The sequence below is a fragment of the Mus caroli genome, unplaced genomic scaffold (genome assembly GCF_978045245.1).
Source record: "Mus caroli unplaced genomic scaffold, Mus_caroli_1 scaffold_14, whole genome shotgun sequence".
Taxonomy (NCBI): domain Eukaryota; kingdom Metazoa; phylum Chordata; class Mammalia; order Rodentia; family Muridae; genus Mus; species Mus caroli.
Window position 1 is genome coordinate 70,188,363 of NW_028227269.1, and position 13,112 is coordinate 70,201,474.

The window sequence follows — 13,112 nt, forward strand, 5'->3', positions numbered from 1 at the left end:
GGCAGAGCCCAGTTCCCCTTCTTTCTATGGACATCTACCTGTGAGAGTCATCCCTCAGGTTTTCTCCTCATTATTCCTTGCTGTACAGTTTGCTGATTTTTGCCATCATGATGGGCCTTGGAAACATTAGCTCTCATTTTGAGAGGCCATCTTGTGATGGCTTACTATGCTGCATAGTTTTGTCAGCTTGACACAGCTATAGTTATCTGAGAGGAGGGAAACTCAACTGAGAAAATTCCTTCATAGGATGCTGCTGCTGTAAGACATTTTCTTAATTAGTGATTGATGGGGAGGGCTCAGCTCACTGTGGGTGGGGCCATGCCTGGGCTGGTTCTAAAAGAAAGCAGGTTGAACAAGCCATGACAAACAAACTAGTAAGGCAGCACCCCTCCATGCTCTCTTCAGCACCAGCTCCTGCCCTGCAAGTTCCTGCCCTGTTTGAGTTCCTGATCTGACTCCCTTCGATGATGGACTGTAATGTGGAAGTATAATCCAAATAAGTCCTTTCCTGCTCTGCTTGCTTTTGGACATTTACTTCAAACATATATCTTGCTTTTTAAAAAGTACATTGTTGACAGCACTCTGTCTCTAAGTATATTTTAAAGCAGTGAAAATATTATTTTTCCCAAAGGATAAAAGAAGAGAAGAAAGTAATGAGGAGGAGGTGGAGGAAGAGGAAGAAGAGGTGAAGGAGGAGGAGAAAGGGGAGGAGGAGGAGACGGAGGAGATAAAAGTTGCCCTCCTAGATGCAGGAGAGATGGATCGGTGGTTAAGAGCACTGACTGTTCTTTCAGAGGTCCTGAGTTCAATTTCCACCAACCACACAGTGACTCACAACCATCTGTAATGGGATCTGATGCCCTCTTCTGGTGTGTCTGAAGAGAGTGACAGTGTGCTCACATAAATAAATCTTTTTTTAAAAAGGTTGCCCTCATTAAGATCCTTCCCCAACACTTCACTCATCCCTACTCCCAAGCCCCATGACTGTGGATCTTTGTGGAGACCCTCTAAGCTTAAAAACCACATGTTTATACAAAATAAAAATCTGGGTCACTAAAAAGGAACTGAGAAAAACAGTCACAGAGCTCAGATCTTCACTGAAGTACTCACAGTGAGTGGTCATTGTAAAAGCCTGAAGGCTTCTCTATCTGTTCCATTTCTGTAGCTGAAGCCAGTGATGATGCTAACACATGATTAGTTTGTGTGGACCTGCATCCAGTCCCGCACGTTCTTTTCAGAGAACACTTTCTATGTTCTTGGCAGCACCCCTAGTCTGCTCTCTGTGTGATAACTCTGCTCAGTCCCCTTGCCATGAGCAAAGCCTCAAAAGAATGCTGAAGTACACATATTTCCACATTTGTGACAGACTAAAGTTTAGGTCTAGATATGATATCCTGAAAGACAGCATAGTGTTTCTGGCATGCCCAATGCCCAGGGACTTATGGGATCATCTGTTTGCTCCAATCTTCTGGAAATAAATAGCAATGCCTCCTAGGCCTGGGATTTCTCATCCCTACCCACCATTAATATCCTGTGCTGTGCAGTGACTTAGACTCACACTGATATGTATTACATTTTTCACATTTATTAGCATTTTTTAACAAGGTATAACCTGTAGCTGTTGATGTAGCAGGAACAGTTGTGAGCCTACTGAATTATACTCTATAACACGGAGATGGGCCACAGAATGTGGAAGTCTAGACTGATACACAGTCTAAGCAGATGGCATCACACAAAGGGGAGGTGAGGCTCCTGGGTGGGGATCTTCCCCCAGCTGGCGACTGGCCTCCACGGGGTGCATCTCCACCATGACCACTTTCTCTTTTGTTGAAGGGTCCCCAGACAGGAGGTGCTTCCCTGAAGCCCATTTCTCCCTCTCATGTCTAGGTTCTAAACTATCTCTAAAGGGTTCAAAGATTAACTGTATCTACAGGCACTTTACCTGGTCCATACACATCATAAGAGTTTTGAAGACTTTCCCCAACCTTCTTCCAGGTCACTCAATATATTGTACCTTCCTCAGAAAACCATGGACAAACCTTCTCTACAAAATCTAAAAAATTATGTCATTGCTGTTGCCCTACTTTAGTCCCTTGAGAGTGAAGCATATTCTTGAGCATTGCATGAAAAAGTATACAACTATTTCCATTTCCCATTTTTACTTTTTCTGAGCTCCTTTATCTGCGTTTTCTTATGTCTTTTAATTTTGAGAAATATTCACCGCACCAAGCTCTCTCTTTCCGAGCTCCTTTTTCTTTTTCTGAGTGTTCACTCTTCCCCCACTCCTGCAATGTCCTTCACTTGATCCCCAACTTTCACAGCCCCACATTGGGCGCCACCTATGCTGGAACCCACTAGCACAAGTCGAACAGTCCCTGAGCAGGAGCAAGAATTAAAGAGAGGAAAGGCAGAAAGAAGATGCAGAGGCAAGAGACAGATTTGGGAGGACAGGCAGTAAATACTGAAGCAGCCCTAAGTTTATTTTTCATATCCTTTTTATACCCCACAGTACTGTGGGAAGCAAAGCAACAAGCAAGCACAAACAATTGCTGAAATATACACAGGACATCTGTTCTTATCCAGAGCCCCCCCCCACACACACACACACACTGTTTGTTCCACCAAGGTCGATAGAACTTTTAGCCCCTTACCTTGAGCCTCAAGTGTGTATCCTTTTGTTTTATTTTGCCTTACATCAGCAGACCAGGAAATCTGCCAGCAGACCCTGATCTGACTTGATTCTGCCTGACGGGTAGGTGTTCTCTCTCTCTCTCTCTCTCTCTCTCTCTCTCTCTCTCTCTCTCTCTCTCTCTCTCTCTCTCTCTCTCTCCTTCAGAGAAGTGGGCAAATGGCTCCTGACACTTTCCTTGGGTGCTTTTACAGGATGGAAAGTGTTTCTGGTTACATCAAAGCAAAGTATTTTACGGCTATCATCTCCCCTTATTCTCAGAGCTGCTAGAAATGTATCCAGGAACTGGAGAGCACAGGAGCTGCTGAGTCCATGTGATCCAAAGCTATATTGACTTAAAAACAACAAATGGTCCAAACACCTTCCTGTCCCCCAATATTCACTTTATACTTTTGTGTTTTAGAAGAAACCAGTATCAAAGAAAGAGAGAAAGAATTTCATGCTAGTTTGTGAAAGGCTAACCTGGAGGTTTCAAGGAACTCCAGCTGGGACTTCAAAGACCTGTATTGCAGAAAGACTGAAAACGGCTTCCACAAGAAACACTACATACTCATATTAAGCCAGCATCACTCACAAGATAAAATATGTAAATGTCACTTTCTACCTGGGATACTCTGTGACCACACTGGACCTGGACTCAGATGATTTTGGTTTTCTTTTCTGTCCTCCATTAGGATCTTCCCTGTCATATCCCTAGCCCTGAGGCAACCTGCTTACAGGTGCCCCTCTTCTTACCTCAGCTACATTCACTAGAGATTCTCAATTCTTTGTACAGATCCAGGGTTCCCCTAGCCCTTCCATTCCTGTTTCTCCATATTACTGTCTTACTGATATCTACTTCCAGGATCCCCTCTTCCCACCCCCACTTCCTGAGACCCCACTTCTTGGTATAGACAGACTCCTGTTACCCTTTCCCACGGTGCCCCTCAGCCTTTTCTCCTAGCCCATCTCGATTCCTTCCTGTCGCCCACCCACCTACAAAAGCACTCTCTACCAGATAACCCACAGCCACCATATTTTCCTAAAACCCAGAGAAGGTCAAAGAACAGAATGCCCACCTAACAATGACAGGACCCACTATCAACACCTAGAATCACCCTAGTCATTCTTATTCCAGATGCCTAGACACTCGCACAAAAATGCAAATATTAACAACCAAGACAATATACCCGCACTAGAACCCAGCAACCATAGCACAATAAGGTCTAAGAAGTTTAATATAACTGAAGCACAAGAGAAGGACAATGGAATGAAATAATTTAAAAATTAATGACATGAAATAGAATTTAGCAAAGAAATATAATCACTAAATTAAACCCAAACCAAGATAAAAAACAGAAAAGAAAAATTTAGGAACTAAAATCTAAACCTCAGAAGTAAGCCTCACCAACAGAGTATAGGACCTAGAAGAGAGAATTTCAAGCATTGAAGTCAAGGTAGAAGAAATGGGCACCTAAAACAAACAAACAAAAACAAAGAAACAACAAAAAATTTAAATCTAAAAAAAAAACACATGCACAAAATATTGACAGCGTGAAAATACAAAATCTATCAATAATAGGAATAAAGTAAAGAGAAGAAACCCAGGTCAATGGCACAGAAAATATTTTCAACAAAATCTTAGAAGAAAATGTTCCTAACTTAAAAAAGGAAGTACCTATCAAGGTAGAAGAAACTTACAGAACATGAAATAGACGGGGCCAGAAAAGAAATGCCTTATGACACATAATAATTGAAACACTAAACACACAGAACAAAGAAACAATATTAAAAGCTTCAAGGAAAAAAGACATCGTAACATGTAAAAGCAGGCCCATTAGAAATGTGGGGAGGAGGACACTGCAGAGAGGAAACAACAGAACCTGCTCTCAACAGAGGCACTGCTTGCGAGATTCTTATAGGATTAGTGCCAGCAATGAATGAGGACTCTACTAAGTCAAGTTTCTCTTGCCTTTGATCCACAAGGCTCTGTAATTCCCTGCTCACCCTCATTCAGCCATTTTTCTTCCTGAATATCTCTGAACACTACTTTCTCACTTGCTGCAAGCAACAGATGAGAAATACACTTAGCACATTTCTGTTTGCTGGGGAACTAGGAAGATGGAAGGTCGGTTTCCCAGGCACAATAACAGTTAGCAGAGCCAAGCTTTAGGCCCAGCAGAGAAGTTTAGCCCTACTGTGTGATCATGTAGACAGAACAAAGGGTGTTTAAGTCAAGAGTCAGTACATGATAGTATCAGTGGTGGAGCTTCCGAGAGAGGCACAGCCCCGCAACCCCATACACAGCCTGAAGCACTCTTTCATCCTTTACGGATCTCTCTACTCAAGTAAGGGTGACATCTCAGGAGAAAGGAATTCCAGAACCAATGAATAAGAAAGCAGAGGCAGAGGTTTAAAAAGAGTCTTTTGTGTAGATTTATTGACAGGAGTCAATAGAAAGAGGGGTTCTCTGGGAAAGAATAAAATACACATGGGTCCTGCTTCACTCAGTATCTTAGCCAGGGCTGAGGGGCTATTTTAGTGACTCTCAGATTTCACCTCAAAGGATTGCTAAGAAATGTATTTGTCTCTTTTCCATATTTTCTGACAGATGTGACTGTGGCTCCAGGAAAGCCTTGGGGACAATCACAACTGGAGAAGATAATAGCCACAAAGGCTGCCCGAGGCAGTTAAGATGCCGTCTCTGATGATGCACAGGATATCTTATGAGATTCTTAGGAAACTGTAGGTTTAAGGCTGGAAAGGGAGAAAGACCATGGTTCCTTACCATTTTCACATTCTTACCTGAAACATCTTTATGTAGAAGGAATATTGTCTCTGTGTAGGTAACCCTACCCCCCATATATTGCTAGTCCTGCTAAAACTCTTGACTCTCAGCTGCCAAAGGCTTCCACAAAACTCTGGGGTGAGGGGACCCTCTTCTTACCCGTGTCCCCTTTATGTCCCTGTCTTTCTATCCTGCCTTGGTACTGGAGAATAGAACACAGGCAATCTCACTCTAACTGTTTCAAACAAAATAGAAGTAAATTCTTTAAGTTACAGCTTGACATCTAGTTTACGGTGATCAATTCCATTTGCTCCTTTGTCTGAGGCATGCTTTTTTAGCTCTTTTAGCAGACTTCTTGTTCCCTACAAGAAATGAAACAGGCTAACAGCCTTCTCTAGGCTCACTTATAATCTCTAAAGGCGAGCCGGACGGTGGTGGCGCACGCCTTTAATCCCAGCACTTGGGAGGCAGAGGCAGGCGGATTTCTGAGTTCGAGGCCAGCCTGGTCTACAAAGTGAGTTCCAGGACAGCCAGGGCTATACAGAGAAACCCTGTCTCGAAAAACCAAAAAAAAAAAAAAAAAGAATCTCTAAAGGCTAAGTTTCTTAAAAGGGAGGAGGGAGACAATCTAGTTGATAAAAAGAAGGATTGCAACCTGTTACCGACTGGAAGACTCGCTAAATAAAAAGTGCTTTCTTAACTGAGCACGGACTATTTCGACAGTGTTAGTAAGCAGATGAAAATACACACGAGGGCAGCGTTTGGGTCTAGAAGGTCTGAGTGAGAGGTATGTCAGAAAGACACATGCTTGAGATGACCAAGGTCATCGTAGTTCCTTAGAGTCTCACCCATTTGCTCATGCAGCACATTACCTTAGCATCTATGTCCTTTGCCGTTGTGGATCTGCACTTGGCATGCATTTGGAAAGACAGAAATGGTACAGAATGTGTTTTGGAAACCATAAGTTCTGCTTCTACCCAGAATTTCCTGGAATACACTTTATTTGTGGGACGTTGGCAGTCATAAAATGACTGAGATCTGAAGTTACATTGTAACAAAGACTTATACAAAGTTTTCTTTTCCCCAAGCAGATGAAATGTGTTTTGTATTTTATGTCTGGGAGTGCTGCTGCCAGCATTAATTTCTCTGTGTGCTGTGTGACTCGTAGTACTTTTAGTTACTGTCATCTGTTCTTCTCTAAGTTTGATTACTGTCTAGCTCTATTTTTGGAAGTTGGTCCTCAGTCATTAGCCCAGTGAACGTAAGTGATGGTTTGGCTGAAACAGGAGCAGCATCTTGGGGGAATCCACAATAATGAAATCATCCTTTCCCTCAGCAGAAATCAAAGAGTGATAAGATTTCCCAAGAAACCAGCATCATAATGGAAAGGCAGAGAGGTCACACTCCAGCGCACACAGCATGTCCTGGGTCCAGTGCACACAGCATGTCCCGGGTCCAACACACACAGCATGTCCTGGGTTCGACTGTGTCTAATCCTTCACTCCTGTCATTGATCCCCTTTAAAAAGCAACTCACCATAGCTCCCTCCAAATGGATAAAAGTTTCAAGGCTATACATAGCCCATAAAAGAAAACTAAGACATCTCCCCCTTCAGCTCACATAATCAGTCACCTCACTGGGGGGAAATGGACATCTCTACCAAGCTGAGGAACAGGGACACTGAGAGGGCGCAGGGGTAAACGTGTGTACTGCCAAGCCTCGTGACCTGAGAATTTGAGCTTCAGAAACTATACGATTCAAGACAAGACTCCTGCAAGTTCTCCTCTGACCCCTATATGCATGACACAACATCTCTATGTAAGTGCACGAACACACACACACACAAATGATAAAATATGAGGGTCGCAGCTGAGGGTGTGACTGATGTAGAGTACTTACCTAGCATGCGTGGGTATAAGGTCCTATGTCTGATTCCTAAGAAAGAAAAAGAAAGGTCGAGGGGTCCCATCTAACGTGTCTTAACCTGCATATCACCAAAGAAGGATCAAGTAACCTAAATGTGGCCACGAGACAATATTTGTCAAAGGAAATTGGATTCAATCGACATAAAATGATTTTTCTTGTCACTGTTCTGAGTTGGAGAGACTCTTCCATCTGGTTTATGACTAATTGTTTGTCCTTACTCAGCAGCCCAAATTAGGACGAAATCCTCTTGTTGGTGTTGCCCCAGACAGCTGATTCATTTTAATAGAAGACCAGCTCTACCTGTGTATTATTGGTAGGTCTCTTTCTGTAATATAAAAGACAGAAATGAAAGAGGAGCATTTTCTTATACTACAGTGCCCTCTCCCTTATTTTAGACAAAAATGCTACATGCTACTTGCAAGCAAAGCTTTGACATCCCCAATTTGCTTCTCTGAAGCCTCTCTTGCCAAGAGTAGTGTTGGCAAGACAGATTCTCTCTCACACACACACATACCCAGCCAGGCTTCCTTACAACCGCTACTAACATCTGGTCCTTTCTCTAATCGAGATCTACAATTATCTCTTTACTACATTAATGATTGTAAAGATCTCTGCTTTACTACACTCCCTGATAATAAAAACAAAATAAGACAGTTCCTAATTCCATAGTTGGGATCTCTGGCTCACAGAATGCTCAGCAGCAGCAGGAAGAATGGCTCAGGAATTATCTGAACCTAGTGATGCTCAGGCCAAATGCTGCACAATTGCTTTTCTCCAAAACCATCGCTTTCATTGTTCTGTCTTTACTGCTCCCTCTAGATGCAAGGCTCTCCTCTCTCGGGATGCATTTGGCTTTCGGTATTGTGGGAAAATATGAAAATGCCAGTAATTTGGGAAAAGACCACCCACCCCTGTTTTGCCTTACTCTGCCTCTCCCGCCCCTCCCCCATCATTAAATGGTGAGACAGTGGAATTTTCATCATCTCCATCTTACATCAGTGTTCACTATTCTGAACCATCAGTTCCTGGTTCTGGACGTTTATTTCTCTGATTAAAGAGACTCTAGCTGCCCTGGACAGGCAAACATGGCTCTGGAAGGCCTTGCCTTTCTCCCCCAATCCCTCTTCCTTGCTAAAAACCATTTGATTACATTCCTGAAGACAGCCCCCAAGGTCCGTTACATTATTTGGCCAATTTTGCCTTCTGAAGCTGATGACCAAGGTCCAGCTATCAAAGTATTGAAGTCTAGCAATCAAAAGCCCCTTTTGACTCACCTAGTTAACATGCCCAATCAAAAGTAAACACCTTATCCTAATACAGGGTGTGCCCTGTACCTTTATAAACCTCCATTTGCCTATGAATCACATCTGTCTCCTCTATCCAGAGGCAGTCCTCTGTGCCCCCACTTCTGTACAAATATCCCTACCCCCTCTCCCTCATCCTCCATCTCCTGGAATTGCCTCCTATTTCCTGCCCTCTGTCCCTCTGGGGCAAATACATCTCCTTTGTACTGAGAACTTGATATTGGGGGTCCTGAGTTAATATGGATCCTTACACTGATCAACTGAACTTTCTCAAGATGGAACAGAGAAGATGCATCTAATATCTTGAGGGTTATTTGCTCCCTGAGCATCTCTGCAGTCACCCACAGCTTTTCACTAAGGCATGGAAGGTAATCTAACTTTAATTCTTCTAGGGTCAAAGAAAAATATACCAAAAGTCAATGCATCGATGCATATATCTTTGGCAGTCATAACAATATAAAACATAAATGGAGAATACATGAGATCTCACTGGGCTGGAGATTGGGGCTTAGATAGGATCTAATCTGACATCTATGGACCAAGCTTTCTTACTTACTCAGACTGCCTATATATACTAGCATGTTACAAGGAAGAAATTGGTGAAGTACCCTTCTTCAAGAGCATTTTGAGAGCTGCACTAATTTAACTAGCCTGTGACTCTTCTTGAAGTAACTTAATTCTTTCTCCTCCCTGTAGTTAGATGGATACAGTAGCTTCCCACTCTTTAAAGTACATGAACAAGATGTAACTCCCATTAAAGAACATGGACTAACTATCTATTAACGAACATGAATTAGATGCTGTTCCCTGCATCCCCTCCTTCCTTCATCCTTTTCTTTGAAAAGTGGTCTCACATAGACCAACTTGCCTCAAACTCTCTACATAGTCAATGTCTTAGTCAGGGTTTCTAGTCCTGCACAAACATCATGACCAAGAAGCAAGTTGGGGAGGAAAGGGTTTATTCGGCTTACACTTCCATGCTGCTGTTCATCACCAAAGGAAGTCAGGACTGGAACTCAAACAGGTCAGGGAGCAGGAGCTGATACAGAGGCCATGGAGGGATGTTCTTTACTGGCTTGCCTCTCCTGGCTTGCTCAGCCTACTCTCTTATAGAACCCAAGACTACCAGCCCAGGGATGGTCCCACCCACAAGGGGCCTTTCCCCCTTGATCACTAATTGAGAAAATGCCTTACAGTTGGATCTCATGGAGGCATTTCCTCAACTGAAGCTCCTTTCTCTGTGATAACTCCAGCTGTGTCAAGTTGACACAAAAATAGCCAGTACAGTCAAGTATGACCTTAAACTTCTGATGTTTCTGGTTCTACTACCCAAGTGCTAGGATAGCAGATTTGTGCCATCATGACCAACCCATTTGAAGCTTTTAAACATGTGTTTCATGACCTTGAGCTAAGCATGTAAATTATGACCTAAGTGTGAGTATGTTCCAGAAATCAGCCCAGACCTAGGGTGCCCTCCTCTCCGGATCTAAATAGGTTCCCCAAATTCACTTTCCACTCTCTTTTGTTTGGAAAGAGCTTTGCTTCTGGGGAACAACTCCTGGGCTCTGCTTGCCTGAGGGAGACAACAAGTCTTTCTCCACTCTTTCTTGGTTCATCATGGTTCTTTGGCTTCTTATTCACCAAGAAGCAAGGCTACTGTGCCCTATGTCTTCACTGCACGAAGGAGTCTGCTGTTCCCTGGTCATCTGGCCTGTTCCACCGTCTAGGAATCTCTGTTGCTTATGTTCACCTTCAACTTCATTGCTCTTGCTGGGCTCATGACATCATATTTAGGCCTTGAACTTTGGGGAGTCTAAGACAAACATCTGGTGTTTACACTTTCTCCACCACAAAGACCCCTGAGATGGTGGATGTCTGTTGGCCATATGATAATATCAAAACCAGAAAGACCGGAGAAATTGTGGAGAAAACCTCAAGAAATACTTCAGTAAGTTAAGCTTCCATCGTCCTTGAGGATGATTATAGGGCTTCTTTCTGCTTTTCTAGTTTTTTTTCTCTCTCTCTTTTTTTAAACATAAATGATGTCAAATGTGGCAAAAACAAAATTCAAAGTAACCAAAAACTCTGGGTTTGAACCCCAGTCTTCTGCATTCTCTGGGGACCCCAGAATCCAGCTGAAATGACTGGATCTCAGCCCAGCACTTCTCACAGGGTGCTTTGCTAATTAAACATTACAGCAGGGCTGATGTGGGCGTGACCATACATAGGGCCACATAATTCAATTGAAGAAAACATCAGCGGAACTGAAGAGTGAGATTTGATTTCCTGCCTGAGTTGCCTAAATAACATGATGGTTTCCCTATTTGAGAATCAAAATAAAATAACTCCAAGATTTAAGTCACACAGAAATTCATCTTCGCTGTTTTCCTCTCAGCAGCCGGCTGTTTAGTCTCCTGAAACTTTACCCTGGCCTACAAATGAATAAATGCTACATGGGCTTCAAAGTGATACACAGAAGGAAAAAAAGCCATGTCTGATTTGTACAGTAAAGCTGCAATTAGCTGAAGTGCTCGGAGGACAGAACATAGTGCTATCGCTGGGCTGGCTGAGGGCTGCTTTATTAAATGATTTCAGTGTCATGAGCTACTTTCCTGCCTCACAATTTACTAGCTAGCTGTCTCTGGATTGCATTTCATAGCACAGCGGACTAATCTCTCACCTACCAGCAAAGCCCAAAAATGTTCTCGGAAGAGTGTAGGTAGAAGATCTGGGTCCCTGGCTCCAGCACCCAGAAGTCATCTGGCATTACCCACTAATTCACAGCAAGGGACTAGCTGACTTGCCCCAACAATATTTTCTGCAGCTCTGCATCCACTTGTGAACATTTTTATACTTTCTTAAAGCTGTGAGAAAGTTGTCCTCTTTACAAGGGAGCTCTGCTTGCTTGAGCTCCAGGTCACAGTGTTTCTCAGGCCACACACCACCTCTGTGTGGTGATCCTTTTGCAGAGGAAAATAAAAAAGAACAACGTTCCCAAATTAGGGTCAGAATAGAGTACCAGGAAGGCAGTGCGCACGGGCTCTAGCAAATGAGAGTTAGTCATGTGCTGATCCTGAAACCAATCAGTACCCTCGGTTAGCATGGCTGCTGCTTGCTTGGCGTTCCTGGCAGTGTTAACCCATGCTAAGATTTAAACTGAGGCCACCATGTTGTTTGTTCTTGTGGTTTCGTGTGTGTGTGTGTGTGTGTGTGTGTGTGTGTGTGTGTAGAAAGCATTGTTTAATGTTTAGGAGAGTGCTTAAATCTGCCCTTGAGTTTGGGGTGGAAGGTCACCTCTTCAGGACAGAACTGTGGAACTCTACCCTCCGCAGGCCTGGAGGTTTGGTGTTATTTTGAGGGTCAGGAAGCATCAGAACACCATTACAAAGGAGTGGGGGCATGGCAGAGGGGACCACTAAAGTTCCCCTGCCTCCTTAATCAGCCTCTGTGGTCATTGCTATCAGGTTGACCGACCATGATTCCCCCATGACACTTTCTTCCTTGTGATGGCCATTCCTAACGTCCCTTTCCTGTTCTGTGACATCCTTACTTCATCTCCATGTGAAACATATGTCACTTTGCCCCTTTCTTGTGGGAAGCCTGCTATCAGCTAGGTACGCCACGGAATGTGTGACTTACGGAAGCCATTCACGCTGTGATTCTAAAGCTTTCAACGCTACAGATGCAAGAGTCTCCTAAACGAGTAATTCAAATAGAAACTCCTACACTGTTTTAGTCTCCAACTAACTCCTACGGAGGGAGCATCTGACGGTGGACTTAGAGAAAAAATCCCAGTGAGAAAGAATTCTGAATGGAAATAAAACTTCCCTGCTAACCCGTGTGTCACCTTGAAGGCCTGCCAGAGTCTGCCAACCCTGAAGGGTCTACACAGAATTCCCCAGCGTTCAAAGCTGTCAGTGTTCTAGGTCCTGGGTCCCATCTGGCTAGCTACTTTCCAGGGCAGTCCAGTAAAGTAAATACAGTCTCAGACTGAGGGAATATCAATATGTCAGCTAATACGGTGCCCCGGGAAAGAATCGGGAGCCGGAACGCTGGGACTGCGGGGCTCAGGTTTATGTTCTCCTCATGACCTCTCAGCCTGGCTTTTATTACGATGGCCACAGCTGTTCACCCCAGCCGAAGTGGGCCACTCGCAATGAGATCCACACCTCAGCTAAACTGGGTAGAGCTAGGGAAACAAGAAATCTGTTTGTTTTAACTTATTTTAGTAATGACTCGGAGGCTGTTTCCTGTCTCTGGTGATGTTGCCTAGAAACCCTATGATTCTGAGTTGAATCCAAGTTGCAAATGGAACATTTGGCAAAGCCTGGGGAAACGCTCTTGGAATCCTGTGGTCGTGGAGAGAACTTTTTATCCACATTAACTCTGCGTGTGCCTTACACATATGTGCAACTGCAGAAATATA